Consider the following 12,183-nt stretch of genomic DNA (forward strand, 5'->3'; position numbering starts at 1 on the left):
GTGTGTGTGTGTGGGGATTCCTTTTTTTTTTTCTTCCTTTTTTTGGTGTGTGCGGTTGGGTAGCGTTCCCGCCTGTTTGTAGCCGGGGAGGGCAGACAGGGGTGGACAGAAGGATAGGGGGAAGGGCTTCGCTGGGAGAGGGATAGTGGCGTCTCAAATTTTATGAATTGTTTTGTTGAATGTGTGTTTTTAATTAGAAAACAAATAAAGAGTTGCTATCCTACTCACCTTGTCCTGGCATTCTTGTGGCCGGCGGATCCCTAGGAGGGCGAACTGTTTGGGCATTGTGTCACTCCTGACATATTCAGAGGTTGTTTCAAATTAAAGAGAGCCAGTATGAACTTAGGGGAATATGTAGGCCTATGTTTAAAAAAAACAAAGGTAAGGACAAATATTAAAATAGATGCATATCTGTCAAAGGGGTAAACTTGTGGAATAGTTATGACAAGGAATTAATGTGTAGTTCAGTTTGCAAATTTAAAAAAATGTTTAAAAATAAGGGGGTAAACAAATATATAACTGAGGTATGATCATTATTGTGTATGAAACGTTTGGAACTTTTGTTTTTGGCTCTGTTTTGTTTCATCTTTGTATAAACCTAGTAGTGAAAGGGTTGCCTATCAGAATATGTTATCACAAGCAAATGTAAAAAGGGTAGGCATGATGAGCTAAAGCTTCAGCCTACATCTTTTTGGTCCAATATACTTTGTTTTCTTTTAATTTAATGCCTTACTGTTGCTTATTTATTTCTATGTGCGTTCATTTTGGAGAATTGTCAATAAGAACTGAAATAAATTACTACTACTACTACAAGCACCGTTTAAGCCAAATGAGGAAAACCTATGTGACCCAGCAACAGTACTCACCTTCAAAGCTCTGCAGCTGAGTTATCCTCAGAGGTCATTGTTTTCAGAGGGAGGGAGGAAAACTTGGATTTGCTGGGGAATGCAGTCATTCCTGAGTAAATCCCATGTAAATTCACATATAAATTACATGTTTTTTGATTGCATAGATTTTTTTTTCTTCATTTTTTTAGTACCTATTTTTCATTGCAGACCTGAGCACTTCAGCCAGTTTGGCTGTTGTAATATTCAGGACACATGCATATTGTATATTAACAAACTTCATTATAGGGTTTCACTATCACCCTTCACTAGCACCTTTCAATGAATGAGTGAATGAATGAGTTCAGTGAATGAACTCATTTCAGGGTCCAGACCATAATAATCAAACCCACTCATGTACAAAAATGCAAGACGCCCAGAGGATGGAAATTTAATATTTTCTGACATCAAAAGACATCCATATTTAAGAGTGGATGTTCATGGACAGTTCAACAAAAATCATTCAATTAGTAGATTAGAAGCAATTAAAATTCCAATAGCATTTTTACCACTCAATCACTTTTTATAAGTTCTGACACATTCAGGTACTTATGCCACATCTACTGGATGAATCTGTCAGTATTTTGATAAAAGCTGGCTTTCTAACACATTTTTTCATCAATTGGTTCCATCTGCAATAGGTAAAATTAAAGCTGACAAATATTGCTACTTAATGGAAATATTGCAGAACATTGTACAGGCTCATTGGTTCAGCCATATTGCCACTACAGCAATAAGGTGGAAACAAAAAAGTTTGTCTGTACGCAAACTTTTATGAAAGAAAGAGTTGAAGAATATCATTCTAGTTATTCCAGAGATCTGTCAAGATCAAGAACAAGAACATACTGTCTCCATAATTTTAACCCTTGATCAGTCATCTGTGGACTAGTCTCTGCCTGGTAGAAACTTGCTGTTTTCCATTTACAGTCTATGCATGAAATCGGATTCTCAAGCCAAAGATGCCATATTGGAGTGACCATAGTCAAAGAGCAGGATTGCCAGAGAACAGATACACCACTGAGGACATGATACCAAAGAAGCTGTCCCTATCCTGATGTTTGTATTAAAATTCTCTAAACTCTATAAAATTCTATAAATGACTACATTTGAATCATATCTGAAACACCTCCAATTATTTGTAACCAGTGGTAAGGCTGGGAATAACACTCAAATTTCCCACTGAGGTGTTCAACTGAATGAACAGACATTAAGGCTGGCATACAAAAAATAGATACCCTGTTAATTTTTTTCATAAAACAATATTCTAGGAGGTAGTTAAGTTTAATCTAGCCAGGTATGCATTGTATGAGCAAATTCTACAACTGCTTAAGCTTGGCCTCTTAGAATGAACACTACTGACTCCAACATTTTTCCAGGGGTTACAGAGTGACAGAGACTTGAATTTACAACCAAAATCAAACTACTAAACCAAAGAAAGTGGGCCAAATGAGAGTTGGGCTGGCAGCACTAAATAAAATCACTAGGGGAGAGGGAGGTGTAGGCCTGAATTACATTGGTGCACCCTAAAAGTACATGCTTAACAAACACCATAAGAATGTTACACTTTCTGGGACACAAAGCAAAACTGTGATGATCAAGTGGTGTCAAAATTCACAAAATACATGCAATGCACAAACCAGATACCCAATAATACATTTAGGAAAGGGGGGGGGGCACCCCAAAGAATAAGGTTACATATTGTACACATTAAAAAACTATAAAATAGGATTTTAAATCCTGAAACCAAATTTATTGACGATGTCTGAATCAAGATCAAGATGGATGCCCAAATTTGTGTCTTTGGAGTGATATGCAAGATACAAACAGTGATACTATACATTGGTAGATACTGCAAATAAATTGTTTACACAAATTTATATACTATTTGTATATACAATACTGTTCATCAGATAACAATGAGTCACATAGACACCATGTACAGTTAGGAAGCATGACAGGGTATTGTAAAAGTTATGCTGCCTCTGTTCCTGCAGCTTTATCATTAATTCACTTCTGTGCTTTGTTGCCTCAGGACATAAGAAAACAAGTTGTATGTCAGTGTCGTTCAAAGCAGCTCTGTTTTGTGTGTGTGTGTGTGTGTCTAAATTGCATTACCAGTGTGTCTCAGGAGCACACTATTTATATATTTAGACTTTCTCAGGATTGCTAACTGTTCATAATTACTGTTGTAGCAACCAGTTTTCAGAAAAATAATAATAAAAAAACTTTAACCAATATAATTTAGGGATATAAAACTGAGTGGCAGACCTGTTTGTATATGTTTACATACATTTATTTATTTAAATCATGTCTTTTTGAACCCTATATGTTACAGTGTTTCACAACTGAACACATGGAATACAAGCCATGCAAATGTACACAGACATGCATATATACAATGAATGAAATAAATGATGAGGGAATGCATTGGATGGGACACTTTGTGATGTAATTGTGCAGTCAGTGAGATCCTCTGCAATTTTCCCAGTGGCAGACAGTAGTACATAAAGCCTTTGGAGATAAATGTACTGCATCACCACATTTTTAAAGACAATAAGAAGCATTCAAAATAGCGTTTAAAATTCATATGAGCTGAAATTGCTTTGGTTTAGTTAAAGCCAAACTCTCCAATGGAATATTGTGGCCTCACCTCATTGGCTACAATGACCCAATGTAGTTATAGGCTGAAAAGATGCAGTTTGGGATATCTGAACAAGATACACCATTGCTATTTCTGAAATCATTGCAATGCAGCTTAATTGATGGCACATTGGATTCGGATTTGGATTTTGCATTGCATTTAATACAGCATTCAGATGAATTGGTGTCTCAGTGGCCTGATTAAAGACAAAATTTCCCATTTGGGTTTTGTGACCTCAGTGTGGCTGCTCCTGTAATTCGTATTACCCAAACCATTTTGCATTGAGCAGCAAGTAGCAGGTGCAGCTTTAGGCTGAATATGATGAAACAGGTTACATAGATAGAAAATTCTTAGGGGTGGCCAGAGATTTGCTATGATGTAATGTGGAAAGAAAATTAAGTGTCAAAATAAGGATGGAAGAAAGTACAAAACTGTGTTCATTTCTTGTGTGGCCATGTAAGGTTTTTTGTGCTAAAATGAGATTAGATGGTACTCAAGTAAATGACTCTAAGGAGTCAGATGTCTGTGTTATTTTTGTGGGACAGCCCAAAAAAGGGCATTTAGTCAGGCCAGATGAATAGCAGATATGGGGGTAGTGGTGCAGCTGAAGAAAAGAAAGCCACAATAACAGCATCAGCTCCAGTAATTGTGGGAGAGGTGGCAGCCAGGCATGCCCATCAACACACTGGCCTGAATGCATTAAAGTTGTGTGTCTCCCATTACAATGATGGACGCATCGCTCTCCATTATAAACTTGAAACATTATAAACAGCTTGTCAGAAGGAGAAGGCAGTGGCAAAGGGGGGAGGGGGGTGGAGCGGTCTTCTTCAAGAGAAGAAGGCACGGATGTTCCATAAATAGTCTGTGTGTTGGAGTGTTTGCCGTGACCTTTTTTTCTCTTTCTTTCTCACACACGTCTTTGTTTGTTGTCTCAGTTTATACTGAAGCAGATGTTTGTTTAATGCATTTTTTAGTATTTGCACGAGCATCGCACACCCTGGGAGCCAAGGAGGTAATTATAAGAACAGAGGGACCTCGTAATACAACAGGTGTCACCATACACCCTCCCCCCCAAAAAAGAAGTCAGTCTTCTTGCAGCTTCAGCTTTGTCATCACAAACTCAATTTCAGATAGAACACGGCAGAGGTGGGGAGGGATGTAGTGTGCCAGAGTGTGGGGTAGTATTTAGAGTGTTGGCCTTTTGACCAGACCATGGTGGTTTCAAATCTCCCACTGAGTAAGCAGCTTTCATAAGTGTATATATGCATGTCAGGTTGTAATAGATAAATAATATATAGCGTCCATCATTTGACAGTAAATTTACTGGCTCTGTTCTGTACTTCATTGTTGCTCTGTTTGCTCCACTGATACCGATTTAACATAACATACCATTTTAGCCCAGTAAGTTGCTCAAGATAAGAGTGTCTGCCAAATAAATAATAAATATTATGTAAACTGTAAGCAAAGTCATCTTGAATGAACGTGTCTGACCAGATCAGGTGTTCACTGAGGCAAAAACAAATGCAATAATAAAGACAAATAAATCATAACGCTTGTGCTTTATATTTAATTCATTGTTTCCCTTTGAGAGGAACTGAATATGTGCACAGGACTCGATGCGTGAGCTATTATTTCAACTGCAGCTACGTCGCAGAAGACAAAACAAGAGACGACCTGCATTAGCCAAGCAGTGTCAGTGTTTTTTTAATAAGTCATTATTTACGTCGAGAATCCATCCACATCTGAAGCTGAGAAATTGCAAAGAGCAGAGAAGTGAGAGAAACCTGAATACCTGACACCAGATAGCTTTCTGGTTTTTTCACCTTGATCTAAGCACTGCACCTTCTCTCTCAAAGCCTGCAGAGAAACACATGGAAAAGAGGGAAATAAATAAATAAAAAAGACACAGTTAATTAATCTTTGGCTTTTGCATACAAATGTCACCTTGATGGCGCACTTATGTCAGAACATGTCGACTCTAGAGGACCTTGGTGCCCGGGGGGGGCGGATTTATGAGGCTGAGACAGAAAAGTAGTTTGGCAGAAAACTCGTCCGACAACCTGAAACGACAAACTGTCATGCTGGCATAACACCAAGATTAACTGCTCAGTGCTCCTGGCCTAGAGTGTTTGGCAAGAGTGGGAAGTGTGAGAAAACATACTTATTCATTCTCAAATAAAATGCACAAATAAGAATATGACTGCAGTGGAAACTTGTATTTATTTATTTCTAAAAGTACATCTTTGCCTCCGAGGCCCGGGGGGGATGGGGGGAGGGGATACAGAAAAAAAATGTGTTTAAGATTGAGGATTTTGGTACAGTGAACAAACAGGGCCGGAGGAGGTCATTAATATTTCATCATATTTAATAACAGCCCCAGTCTCCTGTGAGAGCGAGAGTGGCTTTCTCCCAGGATGCACAGCAAGCCTTTACTCCCACACTGAAAATGTCAAGATGTGAGCGATGGGCTCCCTCCACACTGGACCATGTTTACAACACTAAACACGCTCATCATGGAAGCCCTCCAGACCACAGCAGATACACAGGGAACCTCGTAAGAGCACAAAAAGGGAAAAAGAAAAAGAAGAACAGATACATAAAAATGCTTAAGATTATCAAAAAACTTTTCCTCCGGTCATTGCAACAGTCCGAGGAAGTTAGCACTTCTTTGAAGTAACAAGCTGTGCAGTTTATATAACGGAGGGAAAAGGAATACAAAAAAACATAAAACAAAAAGACCATTTGTTACTCAGGTGAAATTCATCCCCTTGAAACAAAACAACCTCTTTTTTTTGTTTTTGTTTTAAACAGGAAGCGTAAAGCACTGAGGGCTCTAGGGCATAGCCACTGAGATGCGAATTTGCAGGAATGTTGTGATTAAAATCCACTTGGCCAGCAAAGGTTCAGTTCAATGTCTCTTGCCTTACAGTCCAAGCCTAGACTGCTCTGCATTCCTCAAACTGATGCCAGTCAAGAGCCACAGATAAGAGTCAAGGTGAATGACAGAACAGCTGAGAGTCTCAAAACTCAAAAGGCAGCTCCTGGCCTGTCCTATTTTTTCTCCCCTTATATCTACATTCTTTTATGATATTTATTTCTAAGTCCATTATGTTTGCCTCTCCTATTATGTACATTATCAAGTGCATTATGGGAAAAAAAAAACAGGACAGTCTATGCATTTATCACACAAAAACAGTTTTTTTTTTTCATGACGTTGAGATTCTATTATTTATACAAAGTACCGCTGTTTACGCGGATTTCTTTCTCTCCCGATTGGTTCACATCCCCTTGGAGAGAGACCATGGAAGGTCTCCAAAATGCTGGAAGGTCTCCAAAACCTTTAGAGTGTACATCACCATATGTCATGGTTTCCAAAAGTCCTTATATGCCATGCAAGGCCATCAATCACAGTCAGCAGACTTTGTCTCAGTTCTGCGCAGTCTATTGAAAACAATCCAGTTTGCATCCAGGCTTAATTGGTTATTTCTATCTGACGAGCAAAGTCAACAAGGTGCATTAAGAATAGATTGCTTGAAATGAAGGGATATGAACCGTTGGTCCAAACAAACTGCCCTAAAGCCAATATGTATATCTCACAGTTGCACTGCTTGTGAAGCCTGGTGGTTCAGTGGCCATCACTTTTCCCTCCCCCAAAGGATTGTGGGAAATGGGTCATTAAATCCCACATCTTAAAGGATTATTGGATACTAGCATAGTTATTGATTCTCACACATATTCTACAGATAAAATGGATTATCTAATCTTAATAAATCTTGTCTTGGTGGCAGATATGGTTTGCTGTTCTTACTTGGCCATTTACATTTGTACATATGTACATTCATTAAGGATGAATCGCAAAGCAGAGTTGCTCAACCTTTGTAGTTTGGCTGCTGAAGTAGCGGAAAGGCATTTTATTGTTAAAGATGAGTGAAATTAAACTCCAGTAAAAACTGATGGTCTAAATAAAAAAGGGTACATTCCATTTCTTTAACTACCTTCTTTAGACCTAAAGGACTGTGCATTTCTCTTCTATTGGGGTTTGCCTTATCTATCGACCTTTAGTGACAAAAGTGAGGGAAATATCATGTTAATATTTAATGCTGTGTGAATGGCCCTAGTCTATTGATCAAGCAGGGTTGTATTCCACCCAGAGAAGATGTAAGAATAAACACACTCCTCTGCACAAATCCAAATGACAGCCTTTTGTATGAAGCAGGCAATCACATGGTCACTAAATTTGATTAATATGGTAATATCTCATTACACAAAAATGGATGTAGAACACAACTTTATGGTTTATGTACTCTCCCCACTCAAAACCCTAACCTCATGCTGAATTTCTAATGCAGCCAGGTTAATGTAGTTATAGGGTGTTACACTTCATGTGCTTGAAATTATATATGGCCACCTTAACTGCACCATCTAGGCTTCCTTCTTGCTTAGCATAATATGTGACAGTACAAAAAAAGTGGTCTGGCACAGAGACTGGAGGACCAGCCTTCAGGATATGCCCTTTCCCTGCATGGAGCTCCTGAACAAATTGCAACCTTAGGGTGACATTTAGCATCATGCAGCGGCTGTGATTACAGCAAAATGCACCCACATCAGCAGTCTGGATGCAGCTAGTCTCACCCGTCTGTTTCCCTGCTAATGCAATTTAGCTTTAATTTGCTAATGTTCCTTTAATCAGCAGGCTGAACACAGGGAAGGCATGGGGGCGGGTGGGTGTGTGTTTGTGGCAGGGATGGGGCCTGCTGGGAAACTTGGGGCTAATAGGGGGGTCATAAGCTGCAGCCTGTCCTGCCACATGCATTTGATTTAAACCAGACAGCACTACCCCCATTGCTTAGGGCAGGTTGGATGAATGATCATTAACATGAGCAATGGACGAAGAGGGTGAGAAGAGGCTCTTGGACTAATGTGGTTCCAGGTCATTTTAACCAATGTGACAAAACGGCTGGAGTAAGTTTATTTATAAACTGCCTGAACAAAAAGAAGTCACTCCACCCTCCAAAGACTACCCGCCTTTCGCTTCTTCACAATGAGAAATTTAGCAGTGTAAACACGGTGTGATATTAATATATTATGCAATACATTATGTAATATTTCACATATAAGAGTGCAGAAAATGTCATTTCAGAAAAGAACATGAGTGGATTCTCATCCCTGTGAAAGAGAGCTTTTACTGTGCAGTCGTGTCCCCTTCTGTACACTTCTGACAATCCGTTGGTGATTAAAGATGTTGTGGGTAGCGGCCTGTTTGTTTTCCCGTTTGTTTGTTTCATTAGCTGTAACTGAGCAAGCCCATAATCGCATGTAATACCTGCATTTATCTTCTGAGAAGGCTCACAGGAGCAAATTATGCATTCCGATCTCATCATCTTCAAGTCTTCAAAAAACTTTCCCTAGATATGAGTATGCATGCTGGGTTTTAGATCAATAGCATAAAAACGCTGGGAGAAAGGAGATGGGGGAGGAAAAAAAACCCTGCCGCTTGCAACTTAAATAAGCAGCTAAGCACAAGTATCTGTTTATTTATTTATTTATTGATTTATTTATTTTTTGAACTTATAAATTCAGTGCTTTTTTGACTAAAGGACTTCATAGCCAGGCATAAACAGAAAATGTTTATTCGGGATGTTCTGGCTGTTAAGAAATGCTTTTGCTCTAATGACATGTTTGTCTACTCAAAATCTTAATTACAGCTTTGAAGTGCCTGGTGCGGCAAAGTCTCAATTGAGGTCTAGCACAGCTCTGCTCTTCCACTCCTGCAAAAGTACAGTGTTATATATTGGCTGTCTATAGATTTTCTAAGGTAATTTAAGATGCCTTCTTTCAGTGATTCCACAGCAGGACTCCGGATAATGGTAGTAATGACAGTTATGATTATCTGAGCCTTTATCTGAGACTGGAACTTGAAAAAGCTACATTCTGGTTCCAAATGTACTTCCTTCAACATTATGTAACACCACTGCTTGAGTCTGGTGTTTCCTTCAAAGACTTGACACATACTGCAAAAGGGCAGAAAAAAGGAGTTTCTCTTTATATATTTGAACGAGGCCACTGGATATGACAAGAAATACTTACAACCACACAGATGTCCCTGTCTAAAAGAAACATTCACAGGAGTGATCAATCACATAAATTAATAATTAAATCAAATGTTCTGTGCAGCATCAGTGACCATCATCAATAGTGTTTCTGTACGGCACTTTGCAAAGTGTAATACAAAGAGGTTATTGCCTAAGGATGATAAACATCAAAATTGTACAAAGATACTATCCAAAAAAAAAGAAAACTGGTAGAAATACAGAGCGATGCAAACAATTCCAGAAGCAGAATGATAGCGCACAGAACAAGCAGGGGGAAAATTAGATTGAGAACAACACTGCCAAGACAAAGCCAATTGTGAATGTAATCAAATTTGATTTCAAATTGCAAGATACTAGATTGAACAAAATGATGAGGTGTTATAACATGTTACAGATGGTGCAATAAATGCAGAAGTAAGCAAAGAGATTTTTTTCCAAGAAAGAATGATACTGCCTGGAAAATAAGTAAATATGAACAATTTAACAGCTCCAGTATCAAGTCTAATTTGAACCTGCTAAGGTGGTGCTTTGCAGTTTTGTGTCATGCTTTTGTGTACACACAAACACACAAATGTAGAATGAGAATCACAATTGCCTCACAGTTAATTTTTTATGTCCTCTTTTGCACAAAACTAAAAATTCTTGGCTGTGTTTGTTCTCATTCATTAAAAATGGTCCCTTTCATGCTCTCAAGCACAGGATTGGAAGCCTAGAGGTTTTTGTTTTCTCCTTCGTACCAGCTCTTCCCTTACAGAAGAAATGGATGTAATGTAGCTTTATGGAATTATTATTATTATTATTAGTAGTAGTAGTAGTATTACCCACATAAGCTGTCATTTATTTAATTTTAATTCTTTCCATGTTGTCGACTAAAACTGTTGACCAATTACTCTTTCAGTTCCAGTTCAGAGCCCCTATTAAGTGTACAAGAGTGAATTGGGGATTTGTACTTACAACTTTCTGGTCACAAGCACTCTTGAACATACGTTATTATTACAGTAGTTCAGTGACTGTGTGAATGAGTAATACCTTGCAATGCAAATGTAACTTGTAATGCATTTCATGCACCACATATGCATCAGAGGTTACTTGGTTTAAGCAAAATGGAAAAAATAAAGTACTCAGAAAACACAGCATAGATAGGAGCAATCTTTATCATCTCTATATTATGTGAAGCGGCTATCAGCCAAATGAGCCTGCAAGAGCAAATCTAAATCCAAACAACACCAGCTGTGATGGGTCAGACGATGTGAGCTTTTCGTCAGGCTGACAAGGGAACGAAAGGTGTTTAATAAAGCTATGGCAGACCCTTCTACCCTGCTGACAAGCTGACGGGCCGAATCAAACTCCTATTAGTCTGACATTTTGCTCATTTTACCTCAGAAGACACGTCCACAGGAATGAGCCGTAGGCCGCCAATGCTGGCGGTGAGTCACATTGATTGCCTTCCATCGATGCACCGCTATGTCGTAGTCCGATAAATGTCAGCAGTGGCGGGCCATCTCACATAAAAAAGCGAGGCTGCCTGTGAAACTTGGGGCCCCCTTGTCCGCTGAGGTCACTTCTCAGAATCCTTGCATTCCAGACCCCCTTCTTCACTAGGAATAAAAAAATTGGCCAACCACCAAAATGGGATTAAGGGGATTTATTAACAGCAAAAGAGAGAATTAAACATACCATATGGTTCTTTACATGTTTGGCCTGACAGTCAGTCAGGGGCACCTAGTTCAGACCTGTAGTGTGCTGCTGTTTGGTTCCCTCTGGAGTCCCTCAGGGATGCAGACAGCTGAACCCCTGACACAACCAGGCAGAAGGGTCATCAAATCCAGGTATAAGACCTTCAGGCATGGGCTCGGCACAAACACCTGATAGTTGGAGGGGAGAAAAAGGCAGAGAGTAAGTGAGTAGGAGGGGGGGAAGTATGAAAATAGGAGTTACATCACGAAGAGGAAATGGTTGGTTTAGTATAGTTGGTTGGTAGTATAGCATGGTTTTGGCAATTTCTTGTCCTCCCAAACCTCACTTATCCCTTAAAATATGGTGCTTGTCAGGAGTCTGGGATTTTAGAAACATCATGAGAAGTGCCTTTCTGAACATCCCTGAACATGTACCTTATTTTATGGAGCAATACTGTGTGTGTGTGTGTGTGTATGTGGGTGTGTGTGTGTGTGTTTATCTGTGTAAGAGAGAAAGAGGCCAAGAATGTGTGTGTCTGCAAGTCAGAGTGTGTGTGTGTGTGTGTGTGTGTGTGTGTGTGTGTGTGCTGCACATGCACTTCTGTGTGATAGTGACAGGCAAAATACTTCCTTTGAGTACACATCAAAGGAAGACCCCCTTTGTGCAGAAAGGCCAAATATTATTTTCTGCCATGTTCTAAAATGTCCCCTTACACAACTGGTCTCAGGGAAATTTTGGAGGTTGAAGGAAGAATGAATAAATAAATAAATAAATAAATAAATGAGGTCAAGATGTTAAGCCAACTGGATTGAATGAATTATGCAGTGTTCCTCATGAACATTGTTACCAGACACAGATGGTTATGCTCTGGCTTAAAGAGTTAAATGCC

The sequence above is a fragment of the Megalops cyprinoides genome, chromosome 8 (genome assembly GCF_013368585.1).
Source record: "Megalops cyprinoides isolate fMegCyp1 chromosome 8, fMegCyp1.pri, whole genome shotgun sequence".
NCBI lineage: Eukaryota > Metazoa > Chordata > Actinopteri > Elopiformes > Megalopidae > Megalops > Megalops cyprinoides.